Genomic DNA, 21,771 nt, shown 5'->3' with positions numbered 1-21,771 from the left:
CATATCTATTGAGGTTTTGGGAAAGGAAAGGAATGTAATCTCGTATGATCACACTTACTTAAAGGAAGAATAAACAACAGGAGGAAGCCAGCACTGGATTCTGGAAGGCCAAAGGACTGCGATACTGATCATCAGTGTGGGCCCTGCACCTGCAGGCAGGGAAACAAAGTTGGGGGCCACTCCAGCCGCCCTGGGCCACAGTCGGGCTTTCTGCCACGACAACGCTTGAAACTAAATGCTCATGTGACCACACGCACAAGGAAACTCACATTCTGAGCATTTTTAATAAACCAAGCTCTTCAAGTTTGGTCAAACATTTTTCCTTTCCAAATGTTGAGCTCTCAGCTGCAAGTTGACTGTGACATATGTCTAAAAATATTACTTATTTACTTACAAGCAGAGAGATACAGAGAGAGAGAGACAGAGAGAGAGAGACAGAGAGAGAGAGAGAGAGAGAGCGCATAGGTGCATCAGGACCTCTAGCCACTGCAAACAAACTCCAGATGCATGGAGTACTTTGTGCATCTGGCTTTACATGGGTTCTGGGGATTCGAACCTGAGTCATTAGGCTTTGCAGGCAAGTGTCCTAACTGCTGAGCCGCCTCTCCAACCCAAATATGATATATCTTTCGCATGACCAATAACGATGACTTGTGAGTATCTGTCAGTACCTCAAGAGAACTGTCTGCATCAAACACCAGCTGTCGTCAGGGCTTTAAAAATCTGACCTGAGGGAGCGTAGTCTATGCTAAACCGGTTCCTATGAGGCACTGCTGAGATGCTAAGCCAGCTCGTGTGCGTGTTGATAGCGATGGTGGCGGAATCTGTAGAGTGTTTCAGAATCTACCAAGAATCTTCACCCACATGTTTTTATTGAGCTCACACAAGATGCCTTCATCTTTGTTTCGCTGACCGTCTGGCTACCCCCTTGGCTACTTCACTTCCGCTGGACGTGGTGACCTTCTCTCCTGATGCTGGTTTTTCTCGTCCTGTGCCACTTCTCCACCAGCCCTTGACTCTGCTCACCCTCTGTGGACGAGAGGATTTGTACTTCCTGTTAGCAGGATGCGTGAATATCAATACAACTTCTACTGTGTGAAGAAACAAGTGAAAAATTCAAATCACAGTTACAGGTTCTTTTAAAAAAAAAAAAAAGAACCCACCTCCTATTCTGCTGCCTGATACACTTTTTGTCTGTTTATTTGATGGTTAGAAGGCTCAGAACCAGTTGATGTACACATCCTGTTGGGGTCCTTTGATGTGGTTTTTCTGGTGCCATCCCTACTGAGCCACTTAGGTCCTAGCTGAATGTCTCTCTCTCTCTCTCTCTCTCCCCCCCCCTCTCTCTCTATATATATATATGATTTTATTTTTATTTATTTATTAGAAACAGAGAGAGAGGGAGAGAGAGTGAGAATGGGCACACCAGGGCCTCCAGTCACTGCAAACGAACTCCAGATACATGCGCCCCCTTGTGTATCTGGCTTACACAGGACCTGGAGAATAGAACCTGGGTCCTTAGGTTTTGCAGGCAAGTGCCTTTACCACTAAGCCATCTCTCCAGCCCCTAGATGAACGTTTAACTGGAGGAAATGGCCCTTTATATAGGGTCACCGTGGGAGACTTCAAAGAATGTGGAGAAGAAGGTAAATGAACACACTTTGTTGGAACATCCCAGGACTAGCTAGGATCTGGGAGAGAGAAAGGAAGAAAGGAAGGAAGGAAGGAAGGAAGGAAGGAAGGAAGGAAGGAAGGAAGGAAGGAAGGAAGGAAGGAAGGAAAGAAGGACAGAAGGAAGGAAGGGAGGGAGGGAGGAAGGAAGGGAAGGGAAGGGAAGGGAAGGGAAGGGAAGGGAAGAGAAGGGAAGGGAAGGGAAGGAAGGAAAGAAGGAAGGAAGGGAGGGAGGGAGGGAATGAAGGAAAAAGGAACGGAGGAAGGGAGAGAGGAGGAAGGGAAGGAAGGAGAAAGGAAGGAAGGGAAGAAGGAAGGAAGGAAGGGGGAAGGAGGAAGGAAGGGAGGGAGGGATGAAGGTCAAGGGCGAAAGAACAAGGAGAACCCACCTGGTGCCCTGCTTTCTTCCTAAATGATGTGTGAGGCATTGTTTAAGTAGGATCTATTACAGCTGTGTTTGAATCATTTGCTGTTTATTTTCTCACATTGTTTTTGTTTAATGATTTTTCTTAAATTTTATTTATTTGTGTGTGCATGCACACACATACAATAGAGTCTTACTTCTGCAAACAAATCTGCATTCTTGCACTACTTTATTTATTTATTTATTTTTTGCATCTGCTTATGTGGCCAATGTGAGAGGCAAGCCTGGGCAGACAAACTTTGTAAGGAAGTTCCTTAACCATCTTCTCAGCCCCTCATATGACTTTTAAATTTAAAATTAAGCTTAGTAGAAAAAAAATAGGTAGAGGTTTAAAAATAGCAGTAAAGCTCCAAAATAGTACCATTTACTGTGGTTAAAAACACATAAGAGAACCATAAGACCATCGCTAACTTCCTCCACATCCACATGCAGATGTGCAGAATTCTTGGGGGAAACATTCTGATGTTGTCTGTCTGTGGTTGAATCATCTCTGCATCTCTCTCACCGTTGGATGCGCCATCTGCCTTGCCTAGGATAAAATAGGGGGCTGGGTTTTTCTGGCACGTCTGTATATTGCTCTTTAGGGACTGGCCTAAAGTAAATCCTCCTGTCGTATTCTTTAAACTCAGCTACAAAAGTCCAGGGCTCCATGTGCCTTTTTTTTTTTTTTTTTAACTTTACAAGCTCTTTGTTTGAGGTTTTAAAAACAGAAAGTATAAGAAGAGAAGAATGGCTGTCCAATCCACGGCCTCTAGAGCTAGATGCTGTAAACACTTGAACATATTTTTTTATGGTTCTGTGCTTATACATTGGTTTCTTTTAAAATCACCACAACTCTCTCTCCCCCTTTCTCTGTTAAATAAATAAATAAATAAATAAATATAATTTTTTAAAGGGGTGAAGAGGGCTGCACAGATGGCTTAGCAGTTAAGGCCCTTGCCTGCAAAGCCAAAGGACCCAGGTTCGATTCCCCAGGGTCCACGTAAGCCAGATGCACAAGGGGCGCACGCGTCTGGAGTTCGTTTGCAGTGACTGTGGGCCCTGGCGTGCCCGTTCTCTTTCTGTCTATCTTCCTCACTCACTGCTTGCAAATAAATTAATAAAAATTTTAAAAATTATTTAAAAGGCTTTTTAAAAAGTCTGGAGAGATGGATTAGTGGTTAAGTCATTTGCCTGCAAAGCCAAAGGACCGAGGTTTGATTCCCCAGGACCCACGTTAGCCAGATGCACGAGGGGGCGCACGCATCTGGAATTCGTATGCAGTGGCGGGAGGCCCTGGCACGCCCACTCTCTCTCTGACTGTCTCTCTTCTCTATCTCTTTCTTTCTGTGTACTTGCAAATAAGTTAAAAAAAAAAATAAGACGGAAGGATCAATAGAAATTTGGTCTTGATCGGCGTGGGCGGAAGTAATCTTATTAATGCGCACTGTGATTTGTCCCCTCCAGCCAAGTCACGGGGACTTGTTGAGGGCTCGGCACTGCGCTAGGGCAGTATTACCTGTCTGACCATCTTGTATGCGTGTGTGCTTGGGATCTTGCATCCCCAAACAGTAAGCAAGCGCATCCATTTGTACTGTGGCATTGCAGGTTACAGGAGAGGATTTAGAATGTTGGAGTGGAGAAGGCGCATGTCAGGAACATTCCTTGATTCCCTCTGTGAGCTTGTATCTTACAGCATCCCTCAAGAAAGAGCCATACCCTTTCAAGCAAGGAGAATTCAGCAAAGGCCAGCGGTGGGGGAGGGAAAGGGGTTAGAACTGGCATTTCTAACAGGTCCCCAGGTGATGATGTGGCTGCTTACGGGATAAGTTTTTTTAAAAAAATCTAGTTATTTGTGTGTGTGTGTGTGTGTGTGTGTGTGTGTGTGTGAGAGAGAGAGAGAGAGAGAGAGAGAGAGAGAGAGAGAGAGAGAATGGGTGCACCGGGGCCTCCCAACACTGCAAACAAACTCCAGATACATGTGTCACCCTGTGCATCTGACTTTGTGTAGGTACTAGGGAATTGAACCCGGGTCCTTTGGCTTTGCAGGCAAGATGTGCCTTAACTGCTGAGCCATCTCTCCAGCCCCAGGAATAATTCTTGACAGACACTGGTATAAATCCGTGGGCCTTAAAGGACAGCCTGAGTTGGCGTCAAAGAGCTGCAAAGTGCAAGGTAGGTAAGTGATCAAAACCTTAACTTCTACCTTGTTATGCTGACTGAAACAGTTTTAGCCTGGACAACCAAAACTTTCAGGAAGATGTAAACCAAACACGTCAGACATATATTTTCTATTGGTTAAAAAATATATATCATAGATTCATAAAATTTTATGCTGCTAAAAGCTTTTATATGACATATGAGATGTTTCCAAACCAACAAATGGCTCTTTGTAAACATCATTTTAAAAGTTACCTAATATTTCCCCCTGTAATTTATTGAACTATTTCCCGTTAGGAAATGTCTAGTGTTTTTGTTCCTATAAATAATGGTCAAACGAAGAGCCGTGCAGAGAGATCTCTGCTGGCCGTTCTACTTAGTAGGGCTTCACTAAGAAGTGGAATTGCTGAGTTAAAATGAACATTTCTAACGTGCCTGAGCTCTATTTTCATCTGTCATTTCTGGTTAAGAGGCCTTTGGAAGTAGTTAGATGTGGTTATGCTATGCGACAGGGAAGCTCTGGCTTTCTCCTTTCCAAGTGAGTCCCCAAAATAAGATGATGCGTGCCATTCAACCGGGGGGGGGGGGGGGTGGGGGGGGAGAAGAAACGTCACATCAAAGTCTTGTAAGAGCATCTATGACAGCTGTGTTGAAGAGGCCATGGTTGCAGGCTCCTGCCACACAACAGATGATGCCATTTCTAGAAGCCTCTTCGAGCCTCTCTCTCCCCCCTCAGGGGGACAGCTTGGTAGCAGCTGTTGCTCCCCCAAATATCTCGTCTCCACCTTTTCTCAGACTCAGCTGACCCCCTCTCACCTTGAGCCTCTGCCTTCCAGGTTCAGGTCTGTGTCAAACTCTTTAAGTCTCATTTCCTGATTTCTGGGGTGAGGGCTTTGGAATGGGTGGCGCCGAGAACTCCCTTTGGGAGGCTTGGATGAGGAGCATCTGACCTGGTGTGGATCCCCTCCAGGTCGGCTCTGCCCCAAGCTGTCTGGAGCTGCCGTGTGCCTCACACCTCTGGAAGCTGCGCTGTCAAATGTTTCCTTCAGCTCCAGGCTCGCCTCCCTGAGCCCAGTGACTCGCACTGGGCATGTTATGACCACATCTGTCACACATCATCAAAACAGCATTGACTGAATAAGCAAAGACTCGCCAGTCAAACTTACTGACATGTGAACACTCACTTCTAAATGGAGGAGAGCATTCTTGATGCAATTTGGAGTAAAACAAAACAAAACAAAACTTCTTTATGTGTTTTATATGTGGAAATTCTATTATTCATTTAAAGTCTACGTACACACATTCTTTACAAGGATACAGCATAATTGCGCTTTAAAATAATAACAGTTCTTAATATTATGAACAATCAGCAATTTAAATATTCTAATGCACAACAAGAATTTCAAACTGTTAGGTATGTAAGTTGAATCACTGCCCAGACAAACATTATGAGGGTTTGCATTAGCTAGACAATTTTAGAGAAAACATTATCTTTCCCTGGCATTCATATAAGAATTAAAATGATAACGCCAGGCAGACTCATAGAGATTAGGGTTTGGTCCTGATTTTTATCTTTTGGGACTCATTCTGGGTACTAGCATTACTGAAACAAAATAACCTTAAGTAAACTATTTGATGTTGAGTGACTAACCTCACTGAGGCTAGGACTTTTTTTTTTTTTTCAAAAGACCTTCAGAGTTTCAGGGGATGGATTTAAAAGCAAGATGCCAACTTTCCTGTGTTGAGGCTTTCCAAGAAGGAAACCTTCACAAATCACATACGTTAGCACTCATAGTTAATCTTGGATCCAGCAAACAAGACAGTGCTAGGAAAAAAAAAAAAAAACAAATAAGACATCTGCAAGAATTCTCCCTCTGCCATAAGTACCTGCCATCAGTTTACTGAGCAACTCCTTAGTGCAGCTAGCATGCAGTCAGTCAGGTGAAGCCAGGACCAACTGACAGCTTAGAAATTGTCACCTTGGTGTCTTAAAAGAAAATGATTAAATTTAGCTAATAGTTTAATAAAGTTGTATTAATGGTAGTCATGAAAATTTACATTGGTTATTGCTATTCCAGAAATATACTCTTTGAAAAGGATATTTGACTTTGGATGAATGTTGACTTTTTTTTTCCACCCAGACATTTGGAATTCATTCAAATATGAATTGACACATTCTTCATTTACTTTATTTATTTATTTATTTTGATGCTGTCAAAGCCCATTAGGAGAAGCTGCTGTGGAATGTCACAGCAGAAGTTTTGGCCAAAACTGCCTGACTAAAACATTCTAGCCTTGCTGTGAGTTTGTAGGCAAGGCCTTCATTTGATAGAGGCACAACTCTGTCATCAGGAAGCTCTTTGCTTCTTGAATGGTCTCTTTCAAATTGTTAAGGCACTATTTTCATTTAGAGGCAATGTTTGTTCACTAAACATAAGACACCTCCTTATTCTCTGCCAACAGTTGTCTATGGATGTTCAGAATTGCAAGGGAGCTTTGATGACATCAGACAGATTCCTTGCTTTTGCATCTAAGGAATCAGGTGTGGGTAGTGGAGGACGCATCTGAGATAGAGTCCCAGTGTGCACCACTGCACTTGGACCTGAGAAGCAAGGTTGTCACCTTCTCACCTTTTTCTTCCTTTCTTTTTTAAGACTTTTTTTTTATTTGAGAGAGAAAAAAAATTGGGGCACCAGGGCCTCAGCCACAGCAATTGAACTCCAGACACATGCGCCACCTAGTGGACATGTGCAACCTTGCAGTTGCCTCACCTGTGTGCATCTGGCTAATATGGGATCTGGAGAGTCAAACACGGGTCTCTCACTGCTAAGCCATCTCTCCATCCCCCTTCCCTTCATAAACAAGCTCCACACCAGACTTGAAAAACACCTTCTCCCTCCCAATTCTATTCTTGTTCCAACATTCAATGGCTATTGGGACAGATCTTTGATGTCTTTCTAAGCATTTCCTGAGTATTTCAACCTGCTGTCCCTTGAGTCTAACAAGCATCCCAGAAGACCCATTGATGTTTCCGGCTTAGTGAGCCATTTATTATTTCAGGACTTAATACAAATGCATTTTGGCAAACACCCTTTCCCCTTAATTGTTAGACCCATGTGTGTTTGGGAGGAAATCTAGTCCATGTGTGTTTGACTCATTTGCGCCCAGGTCATTACAATGTGGTTGGTCAGGGATAACTGAACTGTGTGTGGTGCTCTGAGCCTTTTCATAACACAGCGATGATCTTAGCTTCTGCAAGTCATCACTGGCCAGCCAGACTGTATGCACTAGCTCTCCAGTTCTACCCATTCTAGGCTGGTCTGTGACATACTTCTATGCACCTTGTCTTAATTAAATCCACATTTATGTTTATGTTTCTGTCTTCCTCACATGGCAGTGTAAGATTGAGACAAGCTTGAGTCACTATCCTTTTTCTAATTTTTTTTTTAAATTTATTTATTTGAGAGCGACAGACACAGAGAGAAAGACAGATACAGGGAGAAAGAGAGAATGGGCGCGCCAGGGCTTCCAGCCTCTGCAAATGAACTCCAGACACGTGCGCCCCCTTGTGCATCTGGCTAACGTGGGACCTGGGGAACCGAGCCTCGAACCGGGGTCCTTAGGCTTCACAGGCAAGCGCTTAACTGCTAAGCCATCTCCCCAGCCCCTTTTTTCTAATTTTTTTGTTTTATTTATTTGAGATATAGAAAGAAAGAGGGAGAGAGAGAGAGAGAGAGAGAGAGAGAGAGAATGGGCACACCAGGGACTTCAGCCACTGCAAACGAACTCCACACATACACCACCTTGTGCATCTGGATTACATGGGTCCTGGGGAATTGAACCTGGGTCCTTTGGCTTTGCAGGCAAGTGCCTTAACCATTAAGCCATGTCTCCAGCCCTCCACTATCCTTTTAAAAAAGATTGAGAAATGGTAATTCTTAATATTAAAAAATAAAACATTTATTTGCAAGCAGAGAGAGAGAGAGAATGAGTGGGCATGTCATAACCATGGCCTCCAGCTGCTGCAAATGAACTCCAAATGCATGTGTCACTTTGAGCATCTAGCTTTACATGGGTACTGGGACATTGAAGTGGGATCATTTGGCTCTGCAGACAAGTGCCTTAACCACTGAGCAATCTCTCCAACTCTAATTCCTAATATTTTAAGAAATATTTTTAATTCATTTATTTGAGAGAGAGAGAGAGAGAGAGGGAAAGATGCAAATGGGGGTGGGGGAAGTGTGGGTATCAAAAGCCTCCTTCCACTGCAAACAAATTCCAGATATATGTGTCACTTTGTGCCTCTGGCTTTATGTGTGTACTGGGAACTGGGCTCTGGTTCTCAGACTTCACAAGCAAGTGCTTTTAATGCTGATCCATCTCTTCAGCCCCAATTTCTACATTTATCACACTTTTACTATGCACCGGGTGCTGTAAACCTTCCATATACTTAATCACAATAACCAAATAAGGTGGGTAGGATTATTATTTTCATTTTATCAACTGTGTGTGTGTGTGTGTGTGTGTGTGTGTGTGTGTGGTGCTGGGGATCAAACCTGGGGCTCTGTGCACAGTAGGCAGGAGCTGTACCACCAAGCAAGGTCCCCGGGCCTGTTATTATTTCCACCTTAAAGAGTACAAAGCATGGGCTGGAGAGATGGCTTAGCGGTTAAGGTGCTTGACTGTAAAGCCAAAGGACCCAAGTTTGATTCCCCAGGATCCACGTAAGCCAGATGTACAAGGTGGTGCAGGTGGCTGGAGTTCATTTGCAGTAGCTAGAGACCCTGACACTTCCATTCTCTCTCTCCTCTCTCTTTCTCTGCTTGCAAATGATTAAATAACAATTTAAGTTTTTAAAAAGATTATAAAGCAGAGGTCCACATAACCCTTAAACCCCAGAGATGATTCAACTTTAGAATTAAAACTCATAAAGCAATGTTTGTCTGTCTCCTGATCAAAGGCTTAGATCATGTCATCTGCCATCTATATTTGGATCTCAAGTCCCAGCCTCCAGCCCACACTTGTCTGCTGGTTAACATCTGGTCATGTGTCTGCCTCCGCATGGCTCCGTGGGGCGGCCCCTGAAGTATCTGAAACTCAGAGTTTAACCAGCCTTGCTTCTCCCCGCTTCAGGAAAAGACTGCTTCTTTCCCTTTTTGCTCTCCTCCTTCCACCTATTCTCTCAATTTTTTATTTTTTATCAATTCTACCTCTTTACAACATCCTACACCAGCATCAGTGATTTAACTGTTTCCCCACAAATTATTCTCTGCTCCCACTCCTTCCCCAAGGTTACATATATCTGCCACCTGCATTGCACACATGGCTTTCTGCTTGTGACTCTCTTCACTGGCTCTCCATTGACAACAGGTAAAAATCTTACCTCCCTACTGGTCTTTCTCTTTAGACTGTGAGGTCTTTGAAAGGCAGGTTATAGGTCAAGTCTTATTTTTTTAACATACTATATTTTATTTATTTATTCTAGAGAGAGAGAGAGAGAGAGAGAAAGAGATATATAGAGAGAATGGATGCACCAGGGCTCCTACCACTACAAATGAACTCCAGATGCATGCACCACTTGTTGTATCTGGCTTTAAGTGGGCCCTGGGGAATCAAACCTGGGCCATCAGGCTTTGCAAACAAGTGCCTTTAACTGCTGAGCCATCTCTCCAGCCTGAGTTCAATTCTCTTTAATTTTTTTTTTTTCTTGACAGAAAGAGGCAGAGAGAGAGAAAATAAGCCGGGTGAGGTGGCACAGCTGATCCAAGCCCCCCCCCCCCACCTGCCTTCAATGTCCTTCGTCTGTACATGCACATGGGCCTCCCCTTTCACCAGAGCCAGCCCAGTGTGTTCAGCAGAGCTCCGTTTGCTGGTGTGGCCTAGATCAGGCGACTCTCCCATAGATTTTCTCATCTCATAATGTCTCTTTGTTTTCCTGAGATAGATAGTGAGTTTTGCCTAATATTCTTACCTCTCACTGCTCAACTAAAGGACACTATTTTCCTTATTATTATTATTTTTTGTTTGTTTTTGTTTTTGGAGGTAGGGTCTTACTCTAGTCCAGGCTGACCTGGAACTCAGTGTGTAGCTTCAGGGCGGCCTTGAACTCACGGGGATCCACCTACCTGTGCCTCCTGAATGCTGTGATTAAAAGCGTGTGCCACCACACCTGGCTTATTTTCCTTATTTGTATTTATTTATTTGCAAGAAGAGAGAGAGAGAGAGAAGAGAGAGAGACAGAGAGAATGGGCACACCAGGGCCTCCAGCCACTGCAAATAGACTCCTGATGCATGTGCCACTTTGTGCATCTGGCTTTTACACGGGTCTTGCGGGATCAAACTTGGGTCATTAGGTTTTGCAGGCAAGTGTCTTAACTGTGGAGCCGTCTCTCCATCCCCAAGGACACAGCAGTGAACAACAGCAATGCGAGTGAGAGACTCTGCCTCAAGACAAGAAGGAAGGCTAGAATCAACATTCAAAAGCTGTCCTCTGCCTGGGGTGATGGCTCAACCATAAAAGACACTTGCTTGCAAAGTGGGGTGGCCTGGGTTTGATTTCCCAGCACCCATGTAAAGCCAGATGCACAAAGTGACACATGTGTCTACAGTCTGTTTGCAGTGGCAAGAGGCCCTGGTGTGCTGATACACATTCTCTCTCTCTCCCTCTCTGTTTCTCTGCTCTCTCTTCCAAATAAATACATTTATTTGAGGTAGGTTCTCACTCTAGCCCAGACTGATGTGGAATTCACTCTGTAGTCTCATTATGGGATCTAGGCCGGCCTAGACCCCATAATGATCCTCCTACCTCTGCCTCCTAAGTACTGGGATTAAAGAAGGGCGCTACCACCTCCCCCCCCCCACGACAAAAACAATAAAAGAAGACACCATTTCAGCATTCCCAGCTCGGTTGTCCTGGGAGATTCAGAGGAACTAATCAGAACAACCTGGTGCAGGAGGAAGAGGACTTCCTGCCACGGAGTTGGACCCTTCCAGACTTTTGGACCCAGGTGCTCAGACAACAGGAGAAGCTTGAACATCATAAGGTTTAACATAATCCCTTGAAGGCAAAAAGGAAAATTAGATGAAAGCTAAAACAAGAGTAGAGGTGCCAGGATCACTCCAATACGATAGGAATTTAAGATCCAATTCGATTCATTTCGAAATTCAGTCATCATGGGAATGTTTCGGCCCAACCTGCCATTGGCCATGGAAACAACTTCGGCATATGATGATATCTCCGCCGCCAAGTCCAACCTTGAGGCAGCCCAGCAGACATGAGAACACGTGGGTCACCATTTATCCCAATGATCTTGCTGGAATGAAATCTCTGAACAGGAGAGGGGGAAAGACAATGAAGTTTTCCTTGAGAAGTCCGAGAAAGCCCCTAGGGCTTTAAAACAGGGATTCAGAAGACAAATGGTCTCTCTTACTAAAAAGTGAAGTTACTCTAGGATGGTACTTATGAAATCTGAGGTGGGGACGGAAAACAGAGCAAACACATGTGAAAATGAAGTGGGGTATGTAGAGGTCAGACGAGGGTGGTTAAGGGCCATCTGACTGTACATGTAGGGTGTGTGCACATCTGTGAGGAATCACTGTTTTCTCCCATCTGACACCCACACAGAGGTGACCGGGGTTCATTGCCAGCAATGTTTCCCCCTTGCATTCTTAATCTTGTTCCTAAAGAATGAGGCAAGTCCAACAATGCTGTCTGCACAAGACCATATGTTAAGGAAAGAACACACGAGGCGAAGGCTCTTATAAATGTCTCGGCACTGTCCATTTTTATTTGATATGTGAAATAGCAGAAATTCACTACTCTCATAAATCTAGAGAGAGGCCCAAACCTTAGGACCTGGCTCTTTGACTTAGCGAACAAGGCATTCTTAATTGCCCTGGGGGCCTCTTTATAACTGCATTATTAGGGTCTTATGGAATAGATTTGGTGGTCTAAGTCCTGGGAGGGATAGGATATGCAATAGAACTTCAAAGCCAGCTGTGAGTCCGCCTAGGACAGATGCCACTGCTGTCTGGCAGGCCCTGCAGAACACTGGCTGCCTAGCTCCTTGCCAACAGCCGAGTTCTTTTGCAGGAGGCTTCCTATGGCCTGATGGAGAAGAGATGAAAGAGGATTCTTCTAGACTTGGCCAGCTTCCCCTGAGGCTACGGGGATGCTAAATTCAGCACTGACTGCTATTCCTAAGAGGTGAGCATTCTGTGTGATGATCATTCTCTGGGCTGGCCATCAGGAGGCTGGAATCTCTTCTCAAGTTTGCCACTGTAAGCTAGTTAGTAGGACAAATGGAAATTCATGCGTTAATGTCACTGTTAGGACACATCCGAGTCTGTGGCAGTGACTGGGCATTGCTAATCATTATCTGTTTCTGTTTATTTGGCTTTTAGTTTTTGTTTGTTTGTTTTTTTCAAGGCAAGTTCTCGCTCTAGCCCAGGCTGACCTGGAATTCATTCTATAGCCCCAGGTGGGCCTTGAACTCACAAATCCCTCCTGAGTGCTGGGATTAAAGGCATGTGCCACCATATCTGGCAGGGTTTTAATTTTTACGGTAGAAAAGTGAGCCTAAGGCTGGAGAGAAGGCTTCATGGTTAAGGCGCTTGCCTGTGAAGCCAAAGGACCCAGGTTCAATTCTTCAGGTCCCACGTAAGCCAGATGCACACAGTGGTGCATGTGTCTGGAGTTTGTTTGCAGTGGCTAGAGGCCCTGGTGCTCCCATTCTCTCTCTCACGCACACACTCCCTCTGTCTCTAATAAATAAAATAAAATAAAATAAAATAAAATAAAATAAAATAAAATAAAATAGATCCTATAAAAAGAAAAGTGAGCCTACCAGGAATCTCCCATCCAAGTACTGATCAGGCTCAACCCTGCTTAGCTTCCATGGTCAGGCATGTTCATGGTGGTATGGCTGTAAACACTTACCTGCTATTTATTAGCACTGAGGCTCTATTTTTTTTTTTTTTTTTTTTTTTAGAGAGAGAGAAAGAGAGAATTGGCACCCAGGGCGTCAGCCACAGCAATCGGATGCCAGACATGCCACCTAGTGGGCATGTGTGCCCTCACTCTTGCCTCACTGTGTGTCTGGCTAGTGTGGCATCTGGAGAGTTGAACATGGGTCCTTAGGCTTCACAGGCAAGCACCTTAACCGCTAAGCCATCTCTCCAGCCCCTAGACTCTTATTTTTTAAGTTCTTTTCCGTCTAGAGTGGCCAGTAAGACCTAAGCAAAAATTGCGGGATGGAGTCTTTACTGGAAGCATCACTATTTCCTCCTGTTTTCCACTTAGCTTGATGATGTGGATACAGCAGCCGCTGCCTTGAAATACGAAGCAGCCTTGAAGATAGAAAGCAAATCCAGTGAGTGGAAGAGAAAAAACATGGAAAGAGCCTATCCCCTCAGTACCATGGAGAGCCTACACTGGAGCCATGTACCCCCCCCCCCCATTCCTGTGCTTCATAGAATGGAAGAGGAAAAGCAACCTTCTAAATCAGGTAGAAATGAATCATACAACCTCGGAGACGGGTTTTCTTTTACACTCAGCTGGTAGTAAGTCCTAATGGAAACACTGGATTCTCCTCTGCTATGGCTCAGCTTTCCCTCAGCAGCAGGGAATACGTCTGCCAACAATGCCAGAGAACATATACAGTCACGGCTGGAGGGAAGGTTTAGTGGTTAAGGCATTTGCCTGCAAAGCCAAAGGATCTGGGTTCGATTCCCCAGGACCCACGTTAGCCAGATGCAGAAGGGGGCACATGCGTCTGGAGTTTGTTTGCAGTAGCTAGAGGCCCTGGCATTCCCATTCTCTTTCTCTCCCTCTTTCTCTGTCAAATAAGTAAATAAAAATAATTTTTTAAAATACTTAAAACAAAAGAGAAGTGGGACTTAGGAGTCAGGCTGGACTAAGGTAGCGTCTTGGCCCACCACTCATGAATCCATGACCATAAACATAGGCCTTCACTCGCTGATGCCTCAGTTTTCTCTAGTTTAAAAGACAAGATGGTAGTACTTACCTTACAGGGTGCTATGGAGATCCAGTTAGAAGGGATGCCTTCCATAAAATGCTTTGTCTGTGCTTGGTGCCAAATAACCACTCAAGGGTTATTTCTTTCTATAATTCCAGCTCTGTGCACCAAAAAATTGACAACAGAGAAATCCTAAGGAAGGGGCTGGAGAGATGGCTTAGCAGTTAAGGCACTTGCCTGTAAAGCCAAAGGACCTTGGTTTGATTCCCCCAGAACCCTCATTAAGCCAGATGCACAAGGTGGCACATGCATCTGGAGTTCCTTTGCAGTGACTGGAGGCCCTGGCATGCCCATTCTCTCTCCCTCTTTCTCTCTCTCAAATAAGTAAAATAAAATAAATAAATAAATAAGAATTTTTAAAAAAGAGCCAGTTGTGTGGTACATGTCGGTAGGATATTGCTAAAGAGGTGGAGGCAGTAGGATCAGGAGTTTGAGGCCAGCCTGGGCTACGCATTTGCTGGGCGTGGTGGCACACGCCTTTAATCCCAGCACTCGGGAGGCAGAGGTAGGAGGATCGCTATGAGTTCAAGGTCATCCTGAGACTACAGAGTGAATTGCAGGTCAGCCTGGGTTAGAGGGAGACCCTATCTTGAAAAACAACAAAGAAAAGAAATCCCAAGGAAGAACTGGGGATGGTTGATAGTCCAGGTGGCCAGAACAATGGGACCCCAGGATAACGTGACCCTTGGAGGGGCCTGATTTACATCTGACATCCACCTTGGTGGTGGCAGTGGTAGGAAGAGTGAGGACTGAGTATGCTGGAAAGGGTGATACACCGATTGTTCTTGCAGGGACAATCATATGACAAGAAGCAGCTTATGGGAGGAAAGGGTTTATTTCAGGCTAATGGTTTCAAGGGGGAAGATCCATCATGGTGGAAGAAACTGGCCCACTTCATCACGCATCCATAGCAGAGAGACAAGAGCCAGCACCAGCAAGCATGAGCTGACTTTCTGGACACACACAGAGCTGGGCTCAACCCCAAAGTCAGCCCCTGGTGAGCCACTTACTCCAATAGCGCTCCACTTCCCAAGCTCTCTACTAGGTGGGGACTAAGTAGGAGATTTAATTATAAACACCTGAAACTATGGGGACATTCAAAACCACCACATGAAGGCTGGATAAACACAGACCAAACTCCCTCAGGCCCATAATCAGCCTCTTGAAGACATAGAGACCTGTCTGCTAAGCTGTCCACAGCTGCTCAAAGGGATGGTTTGAGGAAGCACTCCATCAGCATTCTCATCCATCTTCCAAGCTTTGTTACGACTGTCAGACCTGTGCCAATTGCAGATGGCTTGTTCTCTGAGGGCTGAGGCAGCTCCGGGAAGATCTTGACAAGCTGCGCTCCTGCCCTCCCCCCCCCCAACCCCCACCGCTGCACCGGTGATACAAACAGCACAAGTAGAGACACACCAGCGACCACCATATTTACTATGGAGACAGCCGCTTTCAGAGGAAAGGAGTGTGGGTGTGTAAACTGCCAACAAAGGGGGGCTACTGAGGAAACAAAGAACATTCTAGAAACTGAACAGCTGTCTAGGGTGTGTTATTCTGCTGCAAAATTCCCAAGCTATGACAATAGTGCTGTGTGTGCATGTGTGTGTGGGTGTGCGTGTATGTAGTCATCATAGCTCTCTGTCTTCTGTATTCTGATTTGACTCTTGGAACCTTGCAAGTCCTGTGGGACTACCTTCTCTTAATTTGTTAATTTCTTTATTTTTATTGATTTCAGAGACAGACAGACAGACATGTGCACACACATACACACACACACACAGACAGAGAGAGAGAGAGAGAGAGAGAGAGAAGGAGAGAGAGAGAGAGAGAGAGTGGAAAGTATAGGTGCACCAGGACCTCCTGCAAACCAACTTCAAACACATAGGCTAGTTTGTGCATCTGGCTTTATATGAGTCTTGAGCAATCAAACCTGGGCCATCAGGCTTTGCAAGCAAGCATCTTTAACCACGGAACCATCTTCCCAGGCCAAGTTTGCTAACTTCTAAAGGACTTTCAGATCCAGACTCTAATCCCTCAACCACTATCTCAGTCAGATGTACTCTAAGGCACTATCTATCTGGTTACATCACCCCCATTGTACTAGACCAATAAGACACTGGAACTTACCAAAAGCACACAGACTAGCCAATCCTACACCTACCTATCACACACATCCCTTCTTGTAGAAACTATAAAGAAGGTTCTTGCTCCCCCTTTCTCCTCGTTCCCTCTGTTTCCTGGCTGAGCCCTGTGTGGCCCTGTCCCATGTGCCTCTGCTCCTGTTTCTGGGGTTCTTTGAGCTTATTGAACATTTTTCTTCCCAATGGTCATTTCCATGTCTATGTGTCTTACCATCTCTGACCAACATTATCACATACATCCTTCTAAAACTCTGTGTGTATGTGTGTGCATGTATGCTGGTGCATGTGCATGCAAATATACACAAGTCTGCAATGTTTAGGATATACAATCTCAGACTTTTCTTAAGCTCCAACTTTCCCACAGCCATGCACAAAAGACACACAGCAGGCTTTCCTGATACTCATGAGCCCTGTCTGCCAAGTGCTTATCAGCCCTTACTCAGGGGGTGCTGGGTGTGATTTCTACAAGGATTTTCTTTCCACTGAAGGCATCACATTGGCTTCTTGTCTTTATTTTAAACAGACTTAGGACCTAGTTTTTTTGTCCAAAGAGATTATGTTAACAATATTCAAGAAGACAGTTTTGTTGTTATATCTTAGCAACCAAAAACTTTCTCCAAGTGTTGATGGCTGTCCTTTGTGATCTTAGTGTCTTAAAGCAGAAAGTGTGGAAAGAGCCTGTGACTTCTTGAGAAAGTCACTTGGGGAGCCCCTAGGGACGGCAGAATGATAGGCTCCTGAGAAAATGAGGCTATCCTTCTGCCATATCCTAAAAGAACAGGCACTTGTATGGTAAGGGCTTCGGAAAGGAGGAGATGAGAATCTAGGGATGGCAGAGTGCTAGACTCCTGAGAAAATGAGGCCAACCTTTCACCGTACCCTAAAAATGGAGGCACTTGACTGACAGGAGCTTAGGAAAGGAGAAGATGAGAAATAACCATCAAGATCATCTACGCACTCATCTCACCAACCTCTCTCCTTGGTTCTTGCTGGCCACCCAGGACTTGTTACCACAGGTGATTTTTAAAAGCAATGTTTAGGGTTCCAAATCAAATGATCAGCTAGGAAGCTCAGAGCCTGGGACAACCCTCTAGCAAGCATTACCTCAGCTTCATCCTTTCTCCAGGGCGAAGACTGGTGCAGAAGGGAAAACAGTTTACAGAGAGTCTGACTTATGGTTGTTTACTACATGTGTTATTTCTCCTCAAATTCCTCACAACAATTAGATTTTCCAGAATTGGAATTCCACAGTGACTAACATTGTGCTCAAGGTCACAGGCTAGTAAGGGACACAGCTAGATTCAAAGCCACCTGTGACCCCAGAGCCTAAGTCAGTTACCCTATGCTAGTGAAGCTCAAAGCAAGATCCATGTCACCTGGAGCTACTTAGAAATGACCATTCCCAGGTCCACCCTAGACTTGCAGTGTCAGAACCTTGGATTGATTTTAACAAGGTGGCTTCTAACAAGCCTTGTGGATTAAGGAGCACCTCACTAGGCCATGCTTCATCTTCTTGTTTCTTTCTTTTTTCCCTCCCTCCCTCCCTCCTTCCCTCACTTCCTTCCTCTCTTTCTCTTTCTTTCTTCTTTTTGTTCCTTCATTCCTCTCTTTCTCTTTCTTCTTTTTGTTTGCTGTTTTGTCTTTTCTTTTTAAGCACAAGCTTTGACACTAGAATCACTATAAATGCCACCTTTGATTAAGTGGCCATGATTTTGAGTCTTCATTGCCAATGTCTTCATTGGGATTAAATGAGTTAATGAATATTTTTAAAAAAGATTTTACTTTTATTTATTTATTTATTAGGGACAGAGAGAGACAGAGAGAGAGAGAGAGAGAGAGAGAGAGGATGGGCATACCAGGGCCTCTAGCCACTGCAAATGAATTCCAGATGCATGCGTCCCCTTGTGCATCTGGCTAATGTGGGACCTGGAGAATCAAACCAGGGTCCTTAGGCTTTGCAGGCATGTGTCTTAACCACTAAGCCATGTCTCCAGCCCGAGTTAATGAATATTAATCACATTATACAACACATACCAAATGGAAAATGTTGAAGGATCAGTTCCTCTCACTTTATTCCATTTCCTGCCTTTTTTTTATCACACTGATGTCATAGTCACTAGAAGCAACATGAGAATAACTTTGAGCCCATTGCCCACTGGGCCAAGTGGACACGCCCATATCCCTGACTCACTGAAGTATTTGAAGGGTTAGTTGAGTTAAAGCAAATCTTAGAACAGTGAAAGAACACAGTAAGAGATTGAGTCACTTTAGAGATGATAAAGACTGTGTTCATATTTGCCCATTTGCCCACTTTTTATTGCTGCTCTGACATGATTGTTCAGGAAGTGGTGAAAACAAGTGAGATCCTTGGACAAGCAACACCTTGACCGTGGTGGGGTGGTGGGGCAGGGTTCACTGTCCTGATCAGGTGGGAAGAATCACTTGCCCTCTGCACAGATCCTAGTCATGTTTCTTACCACACCACATTCTTCACTTATGTCTCTTCTTCATATCCCTGGTGAGATGTGTTCTCAACAAAAGTCATTGAGAAAGAACAGCTTGATCCAGGGATGTTTTATACGTGTCTCCTGTGGTTGGCAGCTGAGTGGCCTCCCAAGGATGACCACATCCTAATCTTTGTGGTCTGTAAACATGTTAGATTACATGGTGGGGGTGAGTAATGGTTGTTAATGGTGATCTTGGATATCTGGTGGACCTGATTTGATCATCAAGGTCTTTATATTTGAAAGAAGGAATCAGAGCTAGGTGTGTGAAAAGGGTGGGGCCTGATAGTTCTAGCTTTGAATATGGAAGAAAGTGTGCCAGCAGCTAGGGAAGCCAAGTTATGGGGATGTCTTCTTTGGCAAGGAAACAGACTCCTTGGAGCTCCCAGAAACATATAGCTTTGCCCATACCTTGATTTTAACTCAACAAGACCTAGTTTGGAATTCTGCCCTTCAGAATGCTACAATAATAAATTTATGTTGTTTCAACCCATTATGGTCCAAGGAAGCCAATACTCCATCTAGGACTCCACCATACAACTGGATTGGATTAGAACCAGCTCCTCTTCATTATTTAGCCTAACTGCCTCATTCTCTGTCAGCACTGCTCTATCCCACTATTAGGGCATGAGAAAGGACTTTCTAGTGAACAGTTAGGAGCTGAGAATGACCTCATAGATACATGCTTAAAATTTCCAACTGGGAGTCTATGGCAGTTTCTCAGTATATAGCATCTGCATACTAACCAGTGGGACAAGGCCCTGTTTCTGGGGACCTTTGAACTGGACCCCTGCAAGTCACGGGGAGACATGAAGAAGCAGAGTTCTTCCAGCGCTCTGTCTCCTACAGTAGCCCCATCTATCTGCATATTTGTTGGGGAGGAACTCCTCAGAGGTCCTATGGCCTGGCTTCTATGCCAGCTCTAGGGAGACCAAGTGTGGCTCTCTGCTTTTGCTTTTCTATTTTTTATTTATTTTTTGTTTGTGGAGAGAGCAAGTGAGAAGAGAGACAGAGAAAGAGAGAGAGAGAGAGAGAGAGAAAGAGGGAATTGGCTTGCCAGGGCCTCAGCCACTGAAATCAAACTACAGATGCTTGCGCCACCTAGTGAGCATGTGCAACCATGCACTTGCCTCACCTTTGTGCGTCTGGCTTATGTGGGATCTGGAGAGTAGAACATGGGTCCTTAGACTTCACAGGCAAACACCTTAACCACTAAGCCATCTCTCTAGGACCAGGTGTGGCTCTCTGAACAAGGGGCTGAGATAAAAAATAAATCCAGCACACTCCATCCCCAGAAAAGCAGCTTTGGAGAATTGGGGGCATGGTCCATGAGTTCCTTTCTCTTTCTACAAGGGCTGTGATGGCCATTTTCTGCCCTTTTACCTTGGCCTCCCAGAACTGCCTTGAGAGACCTTAATTATGCTGAGAGTTTTCAAAACAGAAGAATCCAAAGGTTCCCAACAGGCAAAAATGTTAACACTTAAGGAGATAGAAATGTTATTTACCCTTCTTTGATCATGATGCATTGTATACAACTATTTAAGTGTCAGACTGTATCTCACAAATATGTCTAAATATTATGTGGTTGGTTATTAATGAAAAATAAAAAGCAGCAGACGTTTACACTTCAACATTTCTTTATATGTGCATAGTATGTGTGGTGTGCTATGTATAGTGTGTGTGTGTGTGGTGTGGCATATGCACACATATGTGCTAATATGTATTTACCTGTGGTGCGCAGAAGAGAACCTCAGGTGTCCCCTTCCATCACTAACTAGCCTGCTTTTATTTTGTGACAGTCACTTACTGACTGAAGCTTACAATTTGTAAGCCCCAGTGATTCTCTGGTCTGTGCTTGTCATGATTGTTCACGTGGGTTCCAGAGGTTTGAGCTCAGCCAGTCCGGGGCCCTCATGCCTTCTGCTTGTGCGGGAAGCACACTTAACCACTGAGCCATCTCCAGTTAACTCCCACGTTTAAAAAAGTGTAGTACATTTTGCACGCTCACATTAAACACATTGATGTGTTTAACCCATGAAAAAGCAATGCAGTCTAATAAATCTATTGATAAGATTCAAGATTTGTAAACATATTAACTCAGAGAACCCTACAGAATCTGGAGTCTCTGTTGGGAGGCATTAAAGTGACATGCACAGCATCTTCTACCTCTGTGATGTAAGCCTGTGACTTGGCACAAGAATCAATAGTGTGAAAACGAAGCTTGCTAGGGAGAAAGATCTCTGCCAAGTGGGCTTCCTGCCCCCCACACACCTTTTCCGGCGTCAGCCATCACCTGTCCTCTAAGAATGAAATGGCATCAAAGGTGTCTGCACTTGTGTGGAATGACAGCGAGTTATTCAGGGACAACTTTTCTGATGCAAAGAGGGAGCCACTCCCAGGAAGAGAGTTTCCAGGCCCTGGCTTGCTGGAGGGCCTGCGAGCTTGTAGACTCCAGACTCGCTTCTCTCCAGCGGCTCAGTAATGTCAGGAGACAGATTGTCCTAGACACCTAAGCTTATAAAAACATAACTCTCGGGTGGAACTTACAGTACCAGGTCTAGTTCTTGCAGAGAGGCTGATTGCTAAACATCAGCTCCTGGTGCTAGACAGGAAGGAAGCACACCTTTCTTTGTATGGCCCACGGCTCCGTCGCAGCATCTATTGGATCTTCTGACCTCAGGGAACAAGACAAGAGACCCTCACAGAGCCAAACCCTGAGTTTCAGGCCGCATAAACGCATAGAAGTCATTGGCGCTTCTGTAGTCGGATTGACATGAAATTAAGGCTCTGCCTTCCCCTTGAAGATGGGTCTCATTGAGCGTGTTTATTGTCATGGACAACTGTGTAATAATATC

The sequence above is a fragment of the Jaculus jaculus genome, chromosome 11, assembly GCF_020740685.1.
Source record: "Jaculus jaculus isolate mJacJac1 chromosome 11, mJacJac1.mat.Y.cur, whole genome shotgun sequence".
NCBI lineage: Eukaryota > Metazoa > Chordata > Mammalia > Rodentia > Dipodidae > Jaculus > Jaculus jaculus.
This window is presented reverse-complemented; position numbering follows the sequence as displayed.